Here is a 25,586-nt window from a genome sequence, read left to right as displayed (position 1 = left end):
AAAAATTAAATAGGTGTAATCACTGTGTATATAATTTAACTAATCTGGAAAAAAGTCTACATCAGTTGTTTAAAGCTTCTCACAATCAAGATTCCCTTTCACGACTTTTCCAACTACTGTGTCTGAAAAATGTTTGTCGGCCAAATAAACAATATCTAAGTAATTTTTTCTCTCTCTCTTTCTCCCTTTCTCTCTCCTTCTTTTTTTCTTTCTTCCTTTCTTTCCTTTTCCAACTAAAGACACATGCAACTATTAATGACGACTTCAGATTAGCCTGAATTAACTAGTGTTATCAAACTGAGTTGATATAATTTCTGCCCAAAGCAACTTGACATTTCAGTTAAACTGCAGCCTTCTCAAAGGAAAATGTACATTTCCTTTAAGCTCTTGAAATATTAAAAATAGCACCTGGACGCCCATGATTATCTTCCTGGATCCTAGAATTGGAGCTATGCCCATGTACTCTGCTCCTTTGAATTTGAGGATGCTATTGTTGCTGGTGGTCCTGTTCTGTATCAACTGCATCCACACAGGTGCTGCCCTTCCTGAGAAGGGGTCACTTCCTGAGACGGGATCTCCTGTGTACACAGCTCATCACAGCTACCTCTCCTGCCTTAGTTTCCCTGGGACTTCAGGATTCTTACTTATGGCTTCTGTGCCTCAGTTTACCCTGGAAAGTCTGTTCACCTGGTCCAGACTGAGAAGCACCCGGCCAGCACGGCTCCAGGAGCTGGTCAGTATCAGTCTCAGGTTCTCGAGTGGTAAATTGGAACGGGCCGTTTGCAATATCAATGAGCACATTTTAGAAACTGGATGTGGTAGTTGAATCAACTTCAGGTTTGACAACAATAACAAACAGCTGACACTTGGGCAAGCAGCTTCTCTGTAAGATAATACGTGGAACAGTCAGTGGGCCTGAGCTGGACAGCCGACTAAATGCAGAGGATTACATCAAGACCTTGACCTGTCGATCATAAAAGAAGAATTTATCAGTCAGTGCGATAACTTTCAGTGGAACAGTGAAAAGGAAAGTCTATCAAGAAACAGACGATAGGCCTGTGTGACGGAGAAACAGACAAGGCAGACTGCATTCGGATCTCCAGGCAACAGGTGGAGTTTCCATATGCACAAGTGTCTCACTATCTCAACTGAATTGAGAGTTCAAGGGCTTTAAAATACCGGTAAGCCTAATTCAGGAATAATTAGGCAAATTTACAAAAAATTGATGACTACCTTATAAGTCTAGAGTTTACCCAAATATATTTGCTAGCATGTCTGTAGCCATGCATTCTCATTCTTAATTTAGCCTGTTCTCCAGGGTCCATGCTTGCTTCTGAACTTTTGACATTATCCTTGAGATCATGCAGGAGACTGTCTGTCTCCTCCAAGAAGCTTAAAGGCTTCTGTCAAATAATTAGACAGTTCCTCCAACAGCTTGTATTCATGTAAGGGTAATTCAATGGATTTATTCAGTGGTCATGACATCTCATTGTTTCTCTGAGGACCTGATTAAAAACCCTTGGAAATGAAGTCTGGGAATAGAAACAAGCTCCAAAGGTAACAAGACATTTGAAATAAAAATCTCAGAGAGAGGGAAAGCAAACTAAAAGGAGCTGACACAAAGGCTGAACGCGGCTGTGCTAGACCGGACTAGGAATTAGGAGATCAAAGCATCTCGGAGCAAAATTAACCTGGACAGTGTTTGTGTGGCTGACAGCATCACATTGGGGAGCACCTCTCTCATTCCAGAGAGGCAATCCAGTGCTATTCATCTGTGAGGCAGTGCTATCCACAGACCTGGGAGGACTGCTTGTTCCAACATCAGCACCATGCACGAGGCCCAAGCAATGAGAACCACTGAGATGGCTGAAATGTTCTGGGATGCTCTTGCTATTTAGTGCACTGATGGATTTGCCTAATTCAATCTCTTTGCCTTGGGAAGAATATTACTTGCATCATCCCAAATTAATAAGAACTATCCCTCAAATAATTCTTGCATTTCACCTTCTCTAGAATTTCAATATGGCGCGTTCAAAATAATATTTCAACAGTCTTCATCTGTGCCCTTGAAGTACCTCTCAGGCCTTCACAAGATCAATTTGGAAAGTAAGAAGTGGGTGCCATTCCTTAGCAAAGCTCTCACAGAGTCAAGAAAGTTTCAAGCTCAAAGGGTCCATAGTTATCAACTCGTTCCTCCCCTTCACTTTCCTGATGAGAAAACAGAAACTCCAAGAGATAAAGAGAGGTTGTCTTTATTGAGCCTCTGGAATGATGCTGGGCGCCTTCACAAGTTGGCACGTTTAATTCTCACAACCACCCCGAGAGGAGGTACCATCAACTGCATTTTGTACAGAGGAAGAGACAATGGCTGGAAGTCACAGCTGAAAGATGCAGACGCAGGATTTGCATCCTCTGTCTGACAGCAGAGCTCGTCCTGTCGCACAGTCACAGAGGTTGAGAGACAAGAGTTGGATTTAAACTCAGTCCTGGTTCTGAGGCTTTCCTGCTTCCCAGTGTGGAATATTTAATTTAAGTCTCTTTAGGATGCACCTGGAACGAGCACTAGTCCCTCACTGTCTCCATAATAAAATCCATTTCAGCTTATTGGTTTAAATGAACATTTTTTTTCACAGATTAGATTTGGTAGGGATGTTTTAGAAAGCAGAATATTCTGCCTGCTCCTCTGCTCTGGCACTTGGAATCTCTCTTTACCCCGCTGTTTTGTTTTCTATCTTATCCCATCTAACAACCTCTCTCTAAAGCAGCATATAATTAATACCAGCCCCTTCTCCCCCATACCTACAGCATGTGAGCCCCTCAAAGACAAGGGTCTTGGGCCACTTGGTCACCCCAAGCCCCAGAACACCACCGGGCACAGTGAACAATTGCTGAATGAAAATAGGATTACAGGGGCCCGGCCCAGTGGCATAGTGGTTAAGTTCACACACTCTGCTTCAGCGGTCCCGGGTTCGCTGGTTCAAATCCTGGGTGCAGACCCAAGCACTGCTCATCAAACCATGCTGTGGTAGGCATCCCACATATAAAATAGAGGAAGATGGGCACGGATGTTAGCTCAGGGCCAAGCTTCCTCAGCAAAAAGAGGCGGATTGGCAGCAGATGTTAGCTCAGGGCCAATCTTCCCCATAAAAAAAAAGAATTGAAAATATGATTACAGGACAGAGCTTGGTGGAAGCTGCCACATCATGTGGAAGGCAGAGATTTACACAGGGTAAATACCGGCTCTCCACTTTCTGTTTTTCGACTCTTGAGGTAAACAATATTGATATTCAAATCGGCTTACATGCATATGTTAGCAAGTATAATCAACAATATAATTCTGAATAGAATACATTCTGGGCAATAATTCTAACAAAATCAAGCATTGAGAAGTCTGGTAAATCCTGCTGCAGACTTGCCCCATAGTAAATGAATATAATACTCACCTGCATGTATTTCTTATTGCTATATCTTTGCTATGAACAAGCGGCCACTGAACTGTGTTCCATGGAGCCCTGGGGTTTCACCCTCGACCTTGGAGGATAATGTGGAGGGGCCCTGGGGAGCCCACTCTCATTCTCCCCAGCATAGCCACTTGGATACATATGGTTTCTGTTTCAAAGTTCATATGAAAGTCTAGTTACATGTTGTTTTTTGTTCATTTGTATGTATGTTTGTTTTTTGAAAACCACTCTAAATATTCACTAAATAACTCAGTTTCATTTTGTTAATTACTTCTTATCTTTTTTTTTATTTTACAAGCTGGGTGTAATAAGCCTCAAATTGTGACTCTCATAAAAGTTATTTTGCATCTGAAACTTTCAGATCTGCATGTTAAGTTTTCCAAATAACCACGCCTGGGGCAATGATATGAATGGTGGGTTCAAAATGCTGGCCCTGGATCGAATCACACTGTGAATTGCCACAAAGTTTTAGGAAATAATAAAAGTGAAAGGCAATATTAGATACAGCACAGAGAAGCAACAGGGTCCATTTCTACAATAAGAACTACCATTGATTCAGTGCCTGTTACAGGAAATCTGCCGCCAACTTTGCATACCTTCCTTCTAATTCTCATTATTCTCTAGGGGATATATTAATGAATTAGGAATAATCTGAATGATCCTAATATTGGGAAATGATGGTCAAGTGGTTGAGTTATGTGGCCAAGGCCCCAAAGCTAAAAATCCCCAAACAGCATTTAATTTCAGTTTTTTCATCTCCCAAGTTCATGGTTTTTCCATCACCATTCTGATGCTCCTAGCTTGGAGTACGATAGTGATAACAACGGCAGCCATACTAACGGAGAGCTTACTGTGTGCCAGACACTACTCTGAGTGCCTCATATTGTCTTCATCAGCTCTACGAAGTAGATATTAGTATTATGCCCACTTGACAGGTGAGAACACTGAGGCACAGAAGTGTTAAGGAAGGTGCCTAATTTCACACAGCTGTGGAATGGCAGTTGCGTGGTATTTGAACACAGGAGTATTGGAATGTAGACAGTCTGACTCATGAACTCACATTTTTAATGCAGAGCTCCGATTTTAATAGATATAGGAACACGAAAAGATATTATGTACAATGCAGAAGTTATATGAGTTCTTCCCTGAAGGGAAGTGATGATCTGATCAGGGAGCCATGAAACCATGGAACAAAGCAGTTCTGTGTGCAGGGTCGAGGTTGAGAAAGGGGAACCTCAGTGTGGACAGGGGAAGTCAGGGCAGGCTTCATGGAGGAGGTGGGCTTCCCAGGGTCCTGGAAGGGTAAGAAATTCTGAGCAAGGCCAGAAGCATTTCTTAACAGGGGAACTCAGGAGTGGTGTCATGGAAAGAGAGTCTGTTCAGAGGATGCTGAGCTGACCAGCAGGCCAGGTGAGGTACGAGAAGAAAGGCTCGATAAAGTGCACAGCCTGATGACGTGATGCAGAAGAGCCACATGGTGAACTGTGCTGCAGACAGTCTCCTTTGGGCAGTCTGTGCACTCCCCAGCGACACTTGAGTTCGTAGACCTAAAACATGGCACCTTGTAGAAGCAGCAGAAGAAACAAGATCAGAGGATTTTTTTTTCTTTTTTTTTTTGTGGAGAAGATTAGCCCCGAGCTAACATCTGCCACCTCTAATCCTCCTCTTTTTGCTGAGGAAGATTGGCCCGGAGCTAACATCTGTGCCCATCTTCCTTTACTTTATATGTGGGATGCCTGCCACAGCGTGGCTTGACAAGTGGTGCCTAGGTCCACACCCGCATCTGAACTGGCAAACCCCGGGCCACGAAAGCAGAGTATGCAAACTCAACCACTGCGCCACCAGGCTGGCCCTGAGAGACTGCAGGATTCTGAGGACATGAGTGGCAGGTGATCACGAGCAATAGGATAGCTTGGTGCACAAGTGTGTAAGGTGGGCAAAGACCAAGGAAGGCGCCGTAGGGCTGCTGCCCTGAGAGGTGAGCGTTCACCCTGTCCTGCAGGAGGGAAGTGGGTTGACTTGTTCTGTCACACTCTTGCTGGGTTGTCAAAAAGAGTTCAGTATGGATTCGGTGGCGTATATTTTCCTACATAATTTTGCTGCTATAATTGTATTCTGTTTTCACAGGAGGAGTCAGATTATAGGTGACTGCATCTTAAAAACAAGAGTGGGGATGAGGCCCTTTACAAGATGAGCTCAGGAAGTAGCACGAGGGTGAAAATAATTTTGTGATTAAGAAAACAAGCTTGTTTTCTGAATAATAAAATAAAATGAGAGAGAGAGAGAGCTACCAATTTGTGTCTGAGGAAATCACTTCTTTCCAGTCCCTTTGTCCGCAGCCCATCACAGGGACCAACTACCTGCTTTTAAAGGGAGCATAGAGCTTTCTGAGGTACAGGTTAGAATAAAGCTTTCATTATTTGGGGTCCAGAGTAAGTGAAAAAAATGATCTAAATATCAACTAATATCTATCATTTTATTCAATTTTTCTTAGTTCACTAGTTAAAAAAACCAAATAATGGCTTATATTATTTTGCAAGAATTTCTATTTACTATTATTCTGAGACACTATTTTTAATTGATTTTCAATATAAATTCTAAAGTCTGCATTTTGAAATACTTGATGACAATAAATATATCAGACTTTAAGACAATTTGAAATGTTTGGCTTTTATGCAAAAATAGACAAAAATGATTCTGGCATGCAGAGAAACCTGGTGTTAATTCCTTAGTATTAAAAACTGACTTCACAATATTCTTAATTTCATAATATTAACAACATCCAACCAAATATTTCCATTTGGTGCCAGCATGCTCTGGATAAAGAGAACACAAAGAAAAATTTTCCTTTTGAAGGACATAAAAATTGTTTATTCAAAAGTTTATGATATGATAAATTGACTAGATCTCTTTTATAGCCTTGGTTTTAGATAAAGTAGCAGATTTAATTTCTCAACAACCTACCCTTCTTTTCCATAAATCATGCCAATAAAATTACAGGAAACAGAACATACATACTACACATATATGGATATAAAAATATGCTACAAACAAGTAAAGAGTCTAAGGGTAGCATTGCTGGTAAAATGAAGATGAAGAGAAAACTCAGCGATTCTTGTGAGGAAAACAGATTCAGATCCTGGCTTGGGCAAATCTGAGTTCAGTGACCCAGGTTGCAGCAGAGACAGCATACAATGAACACCCTACTCAACAGCTATGATATGGAAATGGGACCCGCAATCTAATGGGATTTCCAGGTGGGACGGATAGCCTTGGCAGGGAGATGGCAAGAGGAAGATTGCAGGTGGGTTGAGGGCTGAGCTAATGTCTGACGTCTCTACACAAGCATGATGGGAAGAACAAGTGATGATTATTTTCCAGTCAATTAGACATAAAGCATGATTCTTGCAGCCTGGTGTGTATTCAATTAGAATCGTAATATGATTAAGCTGGGGGTAGATATTTTGCAAATGTCCTTGTGTCTCTGGCTGAATCAGAGCCTCTGCACCAGCTGCAAGCTGAGTCTTGCGGGATCTATAGGGACACCTCCCTGTGGGGGCCTCTTCCAGGAGGGAAAAGAGGTTTCCACCAGGAGGGTCCCACTTACCCAAGGACAAGGCATTCTGGGGCTGAAAAGCAGATAGAAACGTGCATTTATTAAGAACCTACTAAGATCCAGGCATGTCTCCCTGTATGTCACAATTCTCTCTGGGAAGTAGGTATTATTATCCTCATTTTACTGATGAAATAATGGACTGAGAGGCCAAGTAATTTTCTAAAGTGGTACCGAGATTCAAGTAGAAGTTTCTTTGTCAACAAAACCCAGAATCTTTTCACTGTGCCACACTGCCTTCTGTGTGTGCTTGGATGGAGAGCTTTCGTAGGGGTTCTCCAAGAGCAGAACTGCTAATTCACCATAAGACTTCTGTGAAACCTAGTTATGGGAGCAGAAAGAGACCCTGGGCAAGAAGGCAAGTCTTTACCTTGATAACTGTGGGGTCATTGGCTGGGTCTATGTTCAGATTCCCAGCTGTTCTTCCCAAGCTTAATGCTCAACACACACATAGATAAAAGTCAAGGAGAAAAGCAGGGAGACAGGGATGAAGAGAAATTACCCCAGTGAGCTAAGACAGCTGCAACTGTTGGGTAAAAGGAATTCATATGTGCGTGTATAGAAAATATTGAAGCTGATGTAACTAACTACCTTAACAAAGATCTTACCCATAAATATAATTATAACTCTAAGCCTCCAATTTTATGTTGAGGCATCAGTTCATTATCATATTATCATAGAAACATTTTCAATTGGTTTTGAAATGTTCATCACACGTTTACTGAGGACTCTCTATATAAGTACTGGCAGAATACAGATGTCTGTGGGGTCCACTGGCGTGTATTAGGCATGTCCTGTGTGCTGGAATCTGAAGATTCAAGCTTAAAAAGCCAAGGTCCCTGTTCTGTAAGCTGATGCTGCCTGGAACAGATAGGAAAAACTGCAACAAGAAGAAATCGTCAATTCCCCATTCTTCTCTTTTGAGATTTCTGTAACAGAGATGCTGAAAGTTCTAGCCACTTTAGATGTCCACCTGCTTGCCTAAAGAGAAACTAAGGAGAAATCATCCTGAATTCACGTAAAGGAAATGTAATTGAAGTGACATGAGGTTTTTTTTCTCATTGGGATATTGATTACCAAAAAAACTTGCAGAGGGAGGGAGAGAAGAGAGACAATGATAGAGAGACAGAAAATAAAGAGGGATGGAGAGAGAGAGGTGCATGTGGAGGGAAATGACATGAAGGCCGTGTATTCACTTCAGACTTGACTCGTGAACTGTCGCAGGATATGGAGCTGCACGAAATTCTGTAGTGCTGCCAAATATTAATTGAAACAATTAACTGCAGAAAACACGTGGGCACAACAGTATTAGGAGCGCATAATCCTTTCTAGTTAAGAGGTCCTTACTGGATTACTGCAGAAAAGCTCTGGAGTTCTAATTACCTGCGGAAGCCCCACAAGGTTACGGCAAAACATGGTAATTAGACAGTTGTAATAGAAGGTGTTAGCAGGGGACTGAGGATTTGCTCTAAGTACCGTGGTGTTTTCATGGCTATTTACTGAGCAGAGTACCAGAATTTAATGGAGTTTGGTGGAATTCTCTAGCGGCTATTGTGAGCACGCAGTTAGCAAAAACATAGCTTAATGTGAGTTGCCTGGTTTTTGTGGAAGTGCTGTGATCCTTAACTCACATGTGGAGGAAATATCACCTGAATGAGATGGATTATATGGGTTTATTTTCGGGATGTACTGCTCTTGTCTTTATGAGCCATGTTATTCAGGTGCATCGCACAGCTTTGAGATCCCAACTTCGCCAGGTAGAACCCGGCATGAGAGGCGAAATGGGGCAGAGCCTCCTTCAAACCCGAGCTAATACTCATGTGGATCAGTCCTCTTTTACAACCAAACTGGGACATCATGACATCTGTTTCTCTAGTTGTGAGGAAGCATCTACAACCCTTACATGCGCGGACAGAGAAATGTTATATGTTTTAGTGATGGGCGCAATATATTTATTTTAAAATGTTGGTAAATATAAAAAGGTATCGGTGAGTGAAGGAGATGTGTCTTTCTCTTCGTTGATTTTTGCCAATCCTGAAGCACCCTCTTACATCCCTTTGTCTTTTACTACAAATGTGGGCATAAAAATGAAACTCACGCTATAAACTTTCCTCTGCTCCCAGAGTACAGAGCATAAAAGTAATCTAAAGAAAATATTGGCATAGCATTTTTATCCATGCTTTGGTTTGTGCTCAGGGAAGCAGCTCATGTTTCCAAAGGGCTTGGTTGGCTGCCCACAGCCAATGGTCAGGTGTGAGCTACAGCAGTCCACAGAGGAAGGGACGCAGCGGTTGACTGCGTCTTGGTCCAGGCAGGGGCATTTCTTGGGCCATTTGAGAGTGGCATTAATTAAGCGTCAGTGCTGTTCTGCAGGTTCCTTTAATGAGGCAAAAGTGCGAGGGAGCTGCTGGGAAGGCGAGGCTGCCAAGTGCATGGAGAGCCAGATGCCACTGCTGCTCTGGGGTTCCTCACCTCTAAAATCATTCCCCTTATGCTTCAGCTATGGAGAGCTGAAGGCCTCATTTTGGACATTTAAGCAGAGGATGAGGGGATAGTTGCTTTGCTGAAGGGTCTTTTAGTCAAAAGCTTAAAGTGAAAACTCTCTGTGGGCTTCGCTGGCCCTGATGTACCAGGCATGAGAAGATGGCCAGAAAGAACGAAGCTAACCAATCAGGAAGCTTTGGAGGCAGCCAGGCTACACTTAGACTGCAGAGCGAGATGGAAGGTTGGCAGGACCAAGGGGAGGAATTCCTCCTGCCTGTTCAACAGGTCATCGTCTGCAGTGGGTCTTCAGCAGCAGGAGCTGGCTGGTGGTGGACCCTCCTTGTGTGTTGCTAACCTGGAAGGGTCTACGTGCTCATGGTAACGTCGCCAGACCCTGCCTTGAGGGGCACAGCCTGATGCTCTGACAACTGTAAAATCTGGGAAGCCATGTGCCGTGTCACATCTATCTTTGTAAACCACACTGCAATAAGCAAAGTGCTGAGTATGTATGTACGCATGCATGCATGTAGGTGTGTATACATGTGTATATGGTGATACAATATTTGTATATAAAATATATAAATGTATAATTATACTTCAGTTGGATGTGTTAAATTATACATCACTTTAGTGTTTCTGAGGAAGAAGGAAAGCAATTATTTGCAGGATGGATTTCTAAGGAGGAGAGGCAGTTTCTAGTATATCTTAATGCATTACAATTTTCACTAATTCTTCAACTCCAGCAATTTAAGTTTTATCAAGGGTCCTGGGTTTTGCTGTGCTCCTTCATCTATACCTCTTATTAGCATCGTGGGAAAAGAAAAAATCCCTTCCTTGCTGTGCTCTGGAATATTCTAGATCCCTCAGAGGAGAAGTGGTACTAATTAGGGGTGGCATTTGAGGAAAAAAGGGGAAAGGCTCTGTAATTCACAGGCCTCTGGGCTGACCCATTTCAGATCTAGGCTCCCCTGGTGAGCTTCCCTCAACTGAACAGTTTGTGTAGTTAGAGCCATAAACTCCACTTGGTTGTTCCCTCTTCACCATCCATTCACTCTTTCCCTCCTTTTCCTTCCTCTCTCATCTACAAGAAGGGAAAATCAGAATGCTTTAAAAGACAGAAAAGAGACAAACTCAACTGATTTTATCTTTTTAAAAGCCCTCTGTTTTCACAAATTTACATAAAAGTTTGAATTTATATTCTTCTGTATTTGCATTCTCCTTGTCAGGATAGCTAATTCCTTTCTATAAATAATATGGATAGCTTGGTGGAAGCAATATAATTTTGACTGGCATATTTTAAATTACTAGGACCTTAATGAAAATAGCACATGCATGTTTTATATATATATATATATTAATTTAGGACAAAATTGTTTTGTCTCCTGTCTTATAAAGTCTGGAAGCCCATTCTTTTCTCTTATTACATAGACATGTTGAGAATTTTTACATCTGGGCTGTAATTTAATTGACTTAGCAACACTACCAAGTAACACATTTACTCCCCAGGGAAATTTCTTTTCATGCTTTCTACTGGAACTTCTAATTGACTTCTATTTCTGAATAATTGTTGCAACTAATAAGTTGGAAGGGCTGGTGATTTCAAATAGCTATCAATGAGGCATCAAGGCCTTTTTTTCCCCACTGCCAAATCCATAAGTGAGTTAATATTTTAAAAGTCAGTATTGAAAATTCTGTCCTTTTCATTGATTTAATGGATGAATCAGTAAGCCTGGTATGACTACTATAATGCAAGAAGATGAAGATCTGGGTATACCAAATATGTAATTATGTTGGAGTTAGTCATTCAAAAGGGGAATGCAATTGTGGTTCACTTGTCAGAGAAACAGCAATACGGAAAGAGTGAAAACATGTAAGAAATTCAGATGAGCTTTTCTCTGAAATTACCACTCTCTGGTTGGGCACATTTGGTGTAACATTAACCATGGATCTCCCTGAACATTATATACATTATTTCCCATTTCATTGGTGATGAGCCATCAATATCATAAGTAACGTATATTGGTGAAGTGTGTAAAGAAAAGTTCAATAGAATCAACTTATAAACAATGTAAAACATGTAGCTTTGGTATAAATGTCATTTACAAAGGTCTACTTTCTTGCCTAAATCATAAAATTCTCCTATTCTTGGTCAACACCTACAAGGACAAGATGGGTAAATCTCTCCTTAGGTAAGACCTCTTCTGTGCAAGGAGAAAGGCAGAAATGACGCCCTCTTTACACTTCAGATCAATCATAATTCTATTAGCCAGCTGAATACCTTGGTACACTCAGTGCCTATCAAATATTAAAGCTTTCCCATTTTTGAAATTCAAATAATAGCTTAGTTTGTTATCTGGCGCTAAATCTGCACTACATTACAAATTTATGATTACTTGGAAATTTCATGCCGATATTTAAGTTTCAAAATATGTGATGCTTTTAAAAGTGTGTGAGAACATAAACAAAATTATACAATCATAAAATAAGCTAAGAATTATAGCAGCCTAAATACTAAAGTCCAGATTCTGTCTGACACTTATTTGTATTAAATAAATCCAATTTATTGTGTTCCTACTATGTGTCTGCAGACACAGTGATGAGCACTGAGAATTCACCTGTGAGCGAGATGACAGTGTTCCTGCCTTCTAGAAGATGACATCAAATAAACCAACAAATGAATAAGTAATCGCAAATTATTACACGAGGTATAAAGAAAGCTAACAGGGAGTTGTGACCAAGTACCTGGCTTCTGTGACATATGGTTTAAGTGAGACTTTTAAAAACTGAGACTTGAAGAATGAGAAGGAACTATGCACATAGCAGGGGAAAGGGTGGGGCAGTGGATGGGGGAAAAGAGCATGTGCAAAGGCCCTGAACTGGAAGATTGCTTAGCTTGCTGGAGGATCAGAAAAGAGACCAGTATGACTGCAGAAGGGCAAGCAAGGGAAAGCAAGATGAACTTTCAGGTCTTTGTAGAACATACGAAGAATTTGCATTTTTTTCCTTCCCTAATGAAAAAGGAAGCCATTTTGGGAGAGGAATATGATACAATTTACATTTTAAAGACAGCATTTTGCTTTGTGGGTGGCACATGGGTTGTAATGTACCTGAGAGAGAGAGGAGGGAGACCACTTAGCGATTATTACAGCAGTTGAAGAAACAGATGGTAGACACTTGGACTAGGGTGGTGGCCCAGAGATGGGCGGAAGTAAAAATGTTTGAGATAATTTGGGAGTGGAAATCAATCAATGGGAAATGGTGATGGATTATTAGGGCTATCAGAAAGGGAGGAACCAAGAATGGAGCTGAGATTTCTGGTGTAAGCATGGAAGGGTAAAACTGACTCATGTGGGGAAGTGTTAGAGGAACAGGTCTGGGGGGTGTGTGTATCAAAGAGGATTAGAATCAAGATGGATTTTGAGACAAGCTAAGTTTGAGATGCTTTTGATGCCTTGGGGAATCCGAGTGGAAATTTCAAGGAGTCGCCTTAATAGGAAAATCTGAAGTTCTGAGGAGAGTTCAGGGACTGAGACATGAATTTAGAAGCCATGAGTTTATGAATGGTATCCAAAGTGGAGCTAATGGATGGCAGCCACCTGAGAGTTGGAAGTCAGGTAGAGGAGGAGAAGCCAAGAGAGAAGACTGAGAAGGAGGCACCATCAAGGGAGAAGGGTGCAGGGACCTGGAAGCCCATGGTAAGCACTCATCAGATATTGTTGTTATTATTAACTGGCTTCTTTTACTTAGTGAAACATTCCAGTGGAATGGAGGGACCAAAAGTCAGACTGGAATCAGATAAGAAGAAATGGGAGGTAAATAAGTGGAGACAACATATGATGACCACACTGCTAAGAAGTTCCACTATGAAGAGGCATAAAGAAATTGAATAGGAATTGGAGGGGGATAAGAGGCTCATGCGTGGGCTTTTGTTTTGGGTTGTTCAGTATTTATCTATTTATTGAGCATGGGAGAAAGAGAACAGGAGGAACCATAATAGGGAAGGAAAGTGGATGAATGAGAGAAAACAGATGGCTAGGGAGCAGATCCCTAAGGGAGGCAGGAGGGCATAGGACCAGCGCCCAGAGGATGGGCTGACTTTGACTTAGAGAAGGAACAATTCTTTCATGGTAATGGGAGGAAAGCGGCTCAAGATGGAGACAAATGTCAAGTAGATTGTAGATTTACTTGTGGAGCAAAAAGAAAGCTTTCTTCTGGTGGCTTCCACTTTCTCATTTTACATTAAAAGAATTAATCTGTATGCAGTGCAGCCATCAGGTAAGAGCGAGAGGGGAGGAGATTATGAGAGATCCAAGGGCAGAGGTCAAGTGTGAAGGATCCATAGAAGCACAGGAAATTGGGCAACCAGAGAAGAGTAAGGGGAGCACCAGAGGGCGCTGAGTGTTCATTTGACCAGGAAGTTCACATAGAATGGGTGAGCCCAGTTGTGTAACAATCCTCAGGTCTGTCCAGCTGCCTGGGCACGGTCACAGGGATGGTGCATACAGGGGTGCATATAGGGTCAGACTGCTCACTGGGAGTGAAGATAGAGTTTGGGGAGGAGATGAGCTTCAATGACTTAGCAGGAATGACCAGTGGCCCCAATGTCACACGATGAAGAGAGAGAGAAGGTGGTTAAGATGAATGCCATGAACCTCAGAGGAGTTTGGGGATAAAGAAGGAAACAGTGATTGCCAAGGGAAAATACGGGGCTCAAAGGATGCCACTTTATCTCCCGGGCCTCGGACCTGTGGAGGAGAAAGAAAACACTGCCACTTGAGAGGGAAGCTGAGGAAGGGTGTCCTTGGGGGATGGCCTGGTTCCAGGAGAGTCCCAGAGGGAGAAGCAACAGGCTAAAAGGCAGAGGAAGTAGGGAAGTTCCTGGGCACGGGGGGAGGGTGTGCAAGGGCGAGGAGGTAGGTATTTGTGAGGGACACTGGGTGGGGGCACCGATTAGCAGTGAGTGAGAGTATGGAGGGCAATGGGGTGGAGGGGAAGGCACTGGGAGGTAAGACTGGAGGGTCCCCAAGGCCTCTGGGAGGGACGGGAGCGCTGGATTCTAGCACTGCTCCGCCAAGGTTAGACCATGGCTGCTGCAGGTGGTAGTGATGGCCCAGACACCTTTTCTTTCCTTTCCCTCCGGCTCTGGTCACCTTTTGTGCAAAGACGACAAATACTGTGCTTAAGAATTTCACAATACTCCTTAACATCTAGCTCACATGGTGTAGACTCTCAAATTCCTATTTTAAATAAAAATAAAACCATCTCGACATTAGATTATGATGTTTAACCTCTTTGGTGTGAAACAGAATCCTTTACTGAGATTCCTACAAAAGCTGTGGGCCTTCCCTCCAAACAATCTGGGAAACAGTCTCACCGTCAGATTCCGACTTGGGAATCCCTCCTCAGGGGAAAATCCTTACCAGTGTGTCACTCAATAGAGTTAGCTTAACAGTGAAAATCATTTTTTGGGGGAGGGTGGGGGTGTGGCTAACAAAGTCCCACACACATTAGTATTTTATTGATTCCTTTACCTGATTTAAATGTTTTATTCATTTATTCAATGATAATGTTGAGCACCTACAGTGTGTGAGAATTTTCTCAAGGGGCTACAGATACAGGGCCACAAGAATGTCCAGTTTCTTGTCACTAGGGAACGTACACGATGAAGGAGTCTTTATTATTCGTATCATCTACGCTCTCTGCAAAAATCCCCATAGGCAACACATTCTTCTCAAAATATTTTCTGTGTGACATTAGCAGGATTCCTTTAAACGAGAAGGGAACCTAAGCAAAAAAGAAAAAAATATGGAGCGAAAAAAGGAAAACCCTGTCATATCTCTATCATTCTTGCTGGAGACCTCTCATTTGATAGTAATTGTCATCACCCTCATATAGTTCTCAAACTGCGATATTGGAAAGACCCAATAATCATTACCACAAAGGGAACTAGATAAGAGTATGAAAGGATTATGCACATATATTTCTACTAGGTGAAAAAACATATATATATTACATTCCTTACAGAGAGTGGGTTATTGGTAGCATTTTTATATATGGGAGGAAACTGGTCGTTCCAACAGTGCCTCACCTATGGCAAGCAGTATTTAAGTGATTACTATTATTATGATAATGATAAAAAGATTTTATTGCTTTCATTATAAAATGCATTGCAAAAACAGCTACTAGACAAACACTGTCCATCATATTTCAAAGTGAAGCCACTGGAAGTAAAACAATATTTCTATTATCCAGAATTTCATCATTTAACATTCTATTAACCAGGGTTTAAGTATATCGTTGGCTGTGTGTCTTCACGGCAACCAGTTCACAGAGAATTTCTTACAAAGCAGGTGAATGGGGAAGCCGACTTTCTCCCCAGAGGCCAGCAGAACAGGCTGTTGCTCTCTGTTGCCAATAGATGGTGGCCACGAATTGTTAGACAAAATGCTGAGGCCTTTTAAACGCCAGCCTTGAAAAAGGACGCATCAGTAAGTGAAAATGAATAATCTGCTGGGTGGAAACTGATAAATGAAGGAATCAAAGTGATAAAAAAAAGGATAGGACTGATTATTAAAGCAAAGTAGCAAAAAAGCTAATGGCTTTTACTTAGAAATCATAGTTCACGCAAATTACTTAATCTAAACATTCTATTAAAGAAAACTTTGCATCAGCTTTTGATTTTTATTGCGTACTGTTGTTCAAATTTTTCTTTCTTTAGAAATCCTTTTCATATGCAAGACCACAAGAGCTGCTTTTTTTACATCCAAACTGAGCTCCACGACCTGCGTGGGATGGTGAAGTTAGCGTTGGGCTAGGGAGCAACAGATATGTGGACCAGTCCCAGCCTCCTCACTTCAGACTTTTAGTCAAAAACAGGAACCTAGAACAGCCAAGGCAATTTTGTAAAAGAGGAAGAAAGTTTAAGGATAAACACTTCCAGATTTCAATACTTAGTATAAATCTACAGCAATCAAGACAGTATGCTACTGGTGTACAGATGGATAAATAGATCGACAGAACAGAGAAGAGAGGATAGAAATAGACCCTCATGTTTATGGGAAATTGATTTTCGACAAGGTGCAAAGTTAATTCAATGGAGAAAGGATACTCTTTTCAGTGAATTGTGTTTGAACAACTGGATATCTACAAGAAAAAAATGAACTTCAATTCATACCCTGCACCATATACAAAAGATAACTCAAAATAGATCAGAGACCTTAATGTAAAACATAAAACAAAGCTTCTAGAAGAAAATATATGAGAAAACCACAAAAGAACGAATTGATAAATTGGACTTCATCAAAATTAAAAACTTCTGTTGTTTGAAATGCTAAGCCGCAGACAGGAAGACAATATTTGCAAATTATACATCTGAAAATATACTTGGATCCAGAATATATAAAGAACTCTTAACATTTTATAATATGAAAATAACCCAACTTTTAAAAATGGGCAGAAGATTTAGACAGACACTTCACCAAAGAAGATAAAAGAATGACAAAAAAGCACATGGAAAGGAGCTCAAGATCATTGGTCATTAGGGAAATGTGACTCAAGGCCATAATAAAATAGCACTACACACTTAGCAGGTGGTCAAAATTTAAAAAACTGACTATATCAAATGTTGAAGAGGATACGGAGCAACTGGAACTCTCATACGTTCTGGGTATGAACATAAAATGGTACCATAAAATGGAAAATAGTTCGACAGTTTCTTAAAAAGAAACTTTTAAAATATAATCCAGTCATTCCACTTCTAGGCATTTATGCAAGAGAAAAACAAATATATGTATATACAAAGACTTGCATAAATTTTCCTAGAAGCCATGTTTGTTGTAACCAGAAACTGGTAACAACCCAAATGTTCATCAACAGTTGAATGGACAAGGAGATTGTGGTTATGTACATACGGCAGAATACAATTCAGCAATAGAAAGGCATGAGCTTTCGATGTACATGGCAATGATAAATCCCAAGATAATTCTGCTGTATGCAAAGAAGAGTACATAACATATGGTAGCATTTATACACAATTCTAGAAAATGCAAACAGGAAATGAAAACAGATCAGAAGTTGCTTGGGGAATGGTGGATAGGGCAACGAGGTGTGGGAGGGGTTGATGGATACGTTCGTTATATGGATTGTGGTGATGGTTCCACTCATGTCTCAGGTCCGAGTATAAAACCTGTCTTTTCCCCCATTGGACCACAGCCACTCGCCTTAACCTTGCTGGGCCTCAGTTTGCACATCTATAAAATATCCAGGTGGGTAAAATAATCTCCAAGATTGCCGCCAAATCTAAAGGTCTAGGAGTCTATACGAAGCAAACTGATTTCAGGTACAATTTTGTTCATTTCAAAATTCTCTCATTTCAGGGGCTGGCCCCATGGCCGAGAGGTTAAGTTCGCGTGCTCTGCTGCAGGCGGCCCAGTGTTTTGTTGGTTCGAATCCTGGATGCGGACATGGCACTGCCCATCAAACCACGCTGAGGCAGCATCCCACATGCCACAACTAGAAGGACCCACAACGAAGAATATACAACTATGTACCAGAGGGCTTTGGGGAGAAAAAGGAAAACAATAAATAAATAAAATCTTTAAAAATAAAATTCTCTCATTTCACAAGATACCAAATTTCCTTCAAAGTGTACAATGAGGACCGCAAACATTTTAACGTGTGAGCTAAGGGCACCTCTGCATTTTGTCCGTCGTTAACTGACGTCTAGATTCCCATTGGCTAAGTTTTCATTGTGAAGAGCTGTGAGAGCACTTCCGTGATCAGCCGTTAGAATGTGTTTGGTTGGAAAGTGTGGCCATTACAGCAAATATAAAGGTGCTTTTCTGAATGCTTCAGAAAGCACTAAAAAGCCATTAAAAATGAGAGATAATGGAACAATTGTGTCCCGTTTTCACTTCTAATAACCATGACTCCCTGGGCCTTCAGTACTTCCTAAGATGCTAACCGTTCCAATAAAGCATAATAGCAATATAGATTTTCATCACCTACCAGATTTGGGTAGCATTCATTGCCCACTTCTTTTTTATTCTATATACTTTCTATGACACTAACATACATCACATTTCGATTATCTTTTCCTATTCACTGACTCAGGTGCATTTAACTTAATTGCTAGGCTTTTCCATTGTTTGGCTTACACGATCTTATTTCTATTATATGTTGTACAGCCAATGGTCACAACATTTCAGACTCTATAGCTTGCCTTTCAAGTGTGTTTTGGGGTTCCCCAGATTTAGAAATATATATCCTTAGGCATAAAGCTGGGTTCGGTGTTCTAAAGTGCAACCAATCAGTTGACACATCAAATGGAAAAGAAGCTTTATATAAAATTGAAGGATGTTGCGTACATTCAGGGAACAAGGCATAACAGCATAAATGTGACTGATTGAACCACAAATCATGTTTGTCAATCAAACGTCTTCTTGTCTTTCTCCTCTCTAAATACATCCTTTTACCACACAGTTCATTCTTTAAAAAAGAAAATCCTGTGGTCATAATGTCAGTTGCTAACTTTGTTTTCTATTTACATCATCCACTTACGAATACCCTTGTCCTCGATTTAATTAGTTAGTGTCACTTACACTTTAATTGGTAACGGTGTAAGACTGAGCTGAATTTGAAAATGATGCCACCATGTCAGATGAAGCCACATCAATCTTATAACTACACGCCACAGCCAAAGCACAGCTAAACAACCACACATACCTATGTACTAGAATTGGATTTTTATGTTTTTAGTTTAGTGAAAATGATATATTAAATGCAGTAAACACCTTTAAAAATGAGAAAGATCTATTTTTCCCCTCAATTTCAGTTCTAATACCTTCAGTTCAGCATAATCAAAACTCAAGAAGAGTGAGTTGAAGCATAAATACTCTAAGAACATAAATCATCAAATATTGCTGATGTTTCCCAATATTTGTGGGTCTCAGTCTATATCTACACATATCTGAACTGTTATTGATGACATGGAGGAATCAAGCATTCAAATTTCAATACAATACAAAATCTTTGGCCACAAACAACAAAGTGACTTTCTCTGTGTCATGCTTTTAGTATTCAGCAATAATTTCAGAAGGACACACTCCCTTAAATTTGCCACCAAATCCTACCAAAAGAAATTTTATGGCTTAAATAGATGTTCTAGAAAATTATTCAAAATTAGTGTCCTAGTCACAAGATATTATGGCCATTTTTATCAAGAACAAATAACGTAATGAACCATTATGTTGGAACAAAAGATAGTAAGTATTTGCCTCTAATAAATCAATTATTTATTGTCATATTTTTGTGTATATCTGTTTTCAAAAAAGACTGAAAGCTCCTTGAAAGAAGAAACTATGTCTTTTTTGCTTTTGCATTTCTACTACTAGCATTGTGCTCTGAACTCAGGAATAATATAATCTATGGATAGATGGATAGAGGGATGGATGGATGGATGGATGGATGGATGGATGGATGTGTGCCATGCACACAAAATAACAAGAGACTTTGGTAGAGGGTTGCAAAATGTTCACATGCCAAATGACAACCATCAGATTTACCAGACATACAAGTTAAAATCAGCAATCTGTAACAGCTGAAAGTATCAAGATATATAAGGAGACCCAAGAGTAAAACAGATCAGAAGACTGACTTTATAAAAATAGAGAAGTTTAAGCTGGTAGAACCATCTGCAACTGACTAGTGCAATCTCCTGACTTTGCAAGTAAGGAAACCATTCTGGAGTGGTGAAGGAAGGGACCTAAGCTTAAACAGAGAGCTGGAAGTAGATCTATAACCAGAAATTGGAGGCACCAACTTCAGTCCATGGCTTATACTGCCCCAGCAAGTCAAGTGATACCAACTTATGAAGTGACTTTTCCTGAGGAGGTCAGCACTGGGAAAAATGGAGAATCCAAAGAAAGAACAAGATTTGCATGTTGTATTTGAGGGGCTTACAGTTTAATTGGAGTTTCAAGCATGATTTATATCATGTAATTAGGGGATGATTCTGGAGTGGAACAGGAGATGAGCATCTTGAGGATGTAACATTGGACGTAAGGAGATCTGGCCGAGTAGAGGGCATGCTGAGGTCTTTGGAGTCACAGAGAGGAAGTGGGAAGGTGATCCGGGCATGGGGACATAGACAGGAACAGAGTTTCTACAGGTGAAGATTCACAAGCAAAATAGCACTCCTAGAACAGGGCGCCGAGAGTCAACAAGAGAAGAAATCAGGCAATCAAGGAAGAAATCTAGGCGGATGCAATACTCGATTTCAGGAGCAATACAAAGTCACAGTAGGCTTGCCCACAATATCGATGTGCTGAAAATGGAATCTTGTTGAGTGTAAAGGCAGCGAGCAGATGGACAGTAGTGGGGGAACCTGGGCACGAGGAAACTGAGATTACTGTAGAATTCAGGAAAAAAGTATATATATATATTTTGAGATATGCATATACATATGTTATTTTATATATATATATATATATATGTTTTTGATAAAACTCAAAAATACGAGAAATATGACTAAGAGACAACCAAAGATATAAGTTTGGGTTTTTAATTCACAAGTTATTTTCAAGCTATTAATAAGGAAATTTCAGAATATCCAATGTCACGCTGTGCAACAGAAATTTCTGTGATGGTGAAAATGTTCCATATCTGCTCTAATATGGTAGCAATTAGACACATTTAAATTGTTTTATGATCATGAGAAACTGAATTTTAATTTTACATAATTGTAATTGATGTACCTTTAGATTTAAATAACTGCATATGATCAGTGACTGTGTATTAGACTGTGCAGATAATGTATTCGGTTTACTACAGAGCCGTTAAATAAATGTAAAGAAAAGGAATAAAATTCTACAAGCAACGTGTCCTATACTGTTATACTTGCGTTGTATATCTGCTATATTCTAGACCACAACTGTTCTCAACCATTTTGGCACCAAGAAATTCTATTACTATTTTCGAATGTAATTTTTTACTTATCCATCTAGTCACCCAACATTCCAGAAAGGATTTAAAAGTTATACAATACACACAAATCCAATAAGATTACAGTAGATAAACAAAAAATTGGAGAGAATATGAAATAGTAAGAGACGAAGGCCAAAGATTTAGGATAGTACACAAAAATACATGTCATAAAATATTATAGTTGCTAAAGACATGCTCTGGAAGCTCTGATTTTTACCAGAGAGGCCAGAAGAGAGGAAACAGCATGACCTCTAAGTTATATTGTCTACAGCGTAGAAAATATATGCGTAATTCAGGAGAATCATTGTTTTTCCTGGACTAAAGTTTGAATATCTTTGACTGAATCAAAGGATGGCAAGTTCTTGCTCCAGAGTTGGAGAAGCAGAGGAAACCGCTTTGCAGCAAGGATGGAAGGAAGCAGACTGGCGGAGGTGAAGTCGATGCACGGAGATAAAGAAGGGGTCTTTCCCACATCTATCTCTGGGCAACAGGAGACACCTCTATCCTTAATAACAAACTCCTTCTCTGTTCGCATGTCCACTTAAGTGGGCTCTGTTCCTGTCAACCAGAAGAGTCTTAGTGCAGAGAGAAATTTCTTCCACTGTGCTGGTGTTGGCCCTACAAGAAGAAATTCTGTATTTGTTTCTTGCCCAGCCCTTCACTGGGATCTGAGCAGCACAATGCCAAAGCAAATTCAGCAAGGGTAGTTCACAGATTTCCATTTCACTAGCACTCTCAGAGGCCCCTTCCTCCCGCCTCCCTCACAAAGTGAAAAGCGCAATATTACTCACATTAAATGGACTAAAAATTAATTTTCTGTTTGTTTTAAGATTTCATGACACTGTTCACCTGCATTTTCAAGTTATAATCTGAAGGTCGCTCTGAAAGACCAGATAAAACATCATTCACCACAAATGAATCTTAATAATAATAACATATAAAAAGTGCCACAAATTTGTCTTTGTTTTTCACAGGTGCTTTGTTGCAATTCTCTTCCATGCTGTGCTGAAGCTAGAAACCTAAGCATTATCTTCAACACCTCCCTCTGGCCTTCCTTCCTTCCACATGAGTCCCATCACCAAATCTTATGAAATACAACCTCCAAATGACTCTGGGATCAGTTCATTTCTTTCCAGGCCCAGTAGCACCAGCACCAGAACCACTCTTGGGCAGGCTGGCATCCTGTCCCGGCTGCATGCTCTAACCACTGCTTCCTGGCCTTTCCCCTCCACTCTTGTCCCTTTGCAGTCATTTTCCTTCCTCCAACTGGAAGGATCTTTCTGATCAGGCCACATCTCCTGTTTTAAACTTCAAGGGTTTCAACTTCTCCCAGGGTATTTGAAGAAAGACCAAAGTCTTCACTGCAAGCTCAGATGCCGCTGGCTGGCTTGGTCCTGCCCACCTTCCTTGTTTCTTCCCACCCTCATCCAGCCACTCTGGTCTGCTTTTGGTTCCTCAAACTTGCTTCATTCCCTCCTGTCTCAAGGTTTTATCTCAAGATGTTCGTCTTGTCGGGACTCCTTTCCTACCCTGCTCCACTTCCTCCATTTCTTCTAGCTCATATCTAAGTCAGTAATTACACAGCTGCGTGGTTTTGGATGAAGGTCTGTAAGCCCCTTTAAACTGTAAGCTCCATAAGGGGCACAAGCTTATCTATTCTGCTAACTATTGTTTCCCCTTTTGACTCCAACAGAGCTTGGAATATAGTAGATACTTCTTCCTAGAAAATGTTCATGACGATGGGATCTGCCTTATCTGGTATTCTAAGGACACACTTTATAAAACTAGAGGACTATGCTAATGTCTTGATTCTGACTCAGGTGATATAAATGATGTCTTATCATTCAATAAGATGCCACAGTTCAAGATATTTCTCAAAAACGTGACCACAAATGTTTTTTTTAAATGAAAATTAAGGTTCCCTCCCAAATTAAGAGTAAATTATTTTAAACTATTTGTATAATTTTTAAAGAATTCAGTAATTAAATTTTCCCTTTCTACATGAAATAAAAAGTAAACTTATTAGGATGTTCTGTGTAATATGAATAATTAACATTCGCAACTTAGAAATCTATCTCCTTATAATGCAGTTATAGTCTCTAAGGAAATGTATTCTTAAAACAGTAGCTAAATGCCTTCCATTCAAGGTACTTTGAATTCACCCCCTCAAGCATCAAAACTGCTCTGCAGTCTCTTCTAGAATAGTATGTCAAACATTCTGAAACGTATTTTATTGGCATCCGGACAGAAACTGCAAATGTTTCTCTTATATTCAAAGTCCTTAAAAAAAGACTTCCTTGCAAAGCTCTGACAATTGTGCCTCCTACCACCTCACTGGGTTCCTTTGCAAACACACCATTCACAATTATAAGCAGTTTTGTAAAATAGCACACTATTTTCCCAGGAGACCACAGTGCCTTGGAGAGGTTAATTATGTCATTAGTAACTTTCTGAAATGCTTATTATTTACCTGAGTCTCATTTCAGTCTCTCAGGTAAACAGAATATCTCTGTTAATGGTTATTTACCCCCCCAAAAGCTTCTGCAATTGTCAGTGCCCCCTAACTTTCCCATAAACACATCATATGACTTGGGGCATAGCCCATGAAAAGCAGAAGCTACCAGTGCCAGCCTCCTTATTCAAATGGCTAGATGGGCCGGCCACCTTTTCCCTGAACTGGGGTTTTCTAGATTTTAGGCATAGTGGAAATGAATAAACAGGACTTTTAAACTTTCTCATAATTTAGATCGTGTCTTAGCTGGTTGCAAATCTCATTAGCAGTTTTACAGCTGTTTTTCTACCTTGATTTATTTTTATTTTTGGATCAGAAGGAAGAAAGGCAAAACTGCAGCCTAGAGGTTTGCTTTGGAAAATAAAATTTGAATTTAGCGGTTGATGATTTATACTCTGTGTGCTATACTTTGCATGTATGTACAGTTAAACATACTTTATAGGTAATTATTCCTTCTGTTGATACGAAGCCTAGAATACCCAGTTCCTGAAACAGTGACTTCTAAAGTCGTATATTAAGTAAATAAATTCTGACGATGGTAGTATTTCATCCAACAAGAGATCTTACTCTCTCTGAACCATCATCTTTTACTACTTTCCTGGTTATATATGAACAGTAAACACTCACCAAGACCACTGATTTAACTGAAGTAAATAACAGAAAGTAAACAGTCTCTAAATGAAATGAGCATGTTCAAATTAAAACAGAGTAAGAAATCCAAAGGAAAAATTGCTTTGAGTTGTTAGAGGTGAAGTGCCCCCAATTCTTTTACTTTTAGGTCCTACTGAAAATATCCATAACACAGTATTTTAATACTAACAATCTCAAGTTTCCCCTCTATGGAAATTTTACCAGGCAATTAAAATTTGGTCTTTGCCATTTTTTAATCGTTATTTTAATTTACAATATAAAGTGTGTAGTTCTTTCATTGTATTCGTCAAAAAAATGCAATATAAAGAAAGTTAAACCATTTTAACTAAGTCTCTGCTATGACTTGAAGACTACAGATCCTCTGTTTTGCCTGGTGTGGTCCTGGTAAGTACTGAAATAGGACGCTCTGTTAATATAACAGGCACAACTTATGCATACTGTTGCTGTCCACACATTTCCTTTTATATTAAATAACCCTTGACACGCCATATGGACAATCCATCCGCATGGTTCCATGGAACCCAGTTTGATAACTGCTGATCTAAAGATACCACATAGAGACCGAGATACCAGTATATCTTGCACTTCTATTATAGACACTTTCTTCCCATTGATTTGATTGTGGGTTTTTTTTTTCTGTCTGACAAGTTTTATAGAAGTAAATAGTAACTCTTGTTTAGTGGCCAACAGTCAAGGATCACAGCATTTTTGAGGTGAAAGAGGGCCTGGATGAATGAATTTCATGAATAAAAGGTGGAGATGAATAATTAGCTTTGGAGTCTGGCAGACCTATTTTGGAATTTGGCTTCTGAGAGCCTTAGTTTTCTTGCCTGCAAAATGGCATTACTAAGGGGGCTGGCCCCGTGGCCGAGTGGTTAAGTTC

At 40.2% G+C, this 25,586-nt stretch overlaps 1 protein-coding gene across 3 annotated transcripts in view; it reads right to left on the bottom strand.

Annotated features, from left to right (window-relative positions):
- Nucleotides 1-25,586, bottom strand: part of PRKN (parkin RBR E3 ubiquitin protein ligase) — a 1,211,604-nt gene that overhangs the window by 364,728 nt on the left and 821,290 nt on the right. The window lies entirely within an intron of this gene.

This window comes from Equus quagga, chromosome 8 (assembly GCF_021613505.1).
Source record: "Equus quagga isolate Etosha38 chromosome 8, UCLA_HA_Equagga_1.0, whole genome shotgun sequence".
In the NCBI taxonomy this organism is placed as follows: domain Eukaryota; kingdom Metazoa; phylum Chordata; class Mammalia; order Perissodactyla; family Equidae; genus Equus; species Equus quagga.
Note: the sequence above shows the minus strand (reverse complement) of the source record. Positions and strands in the feature narration are given on the sequence as shown.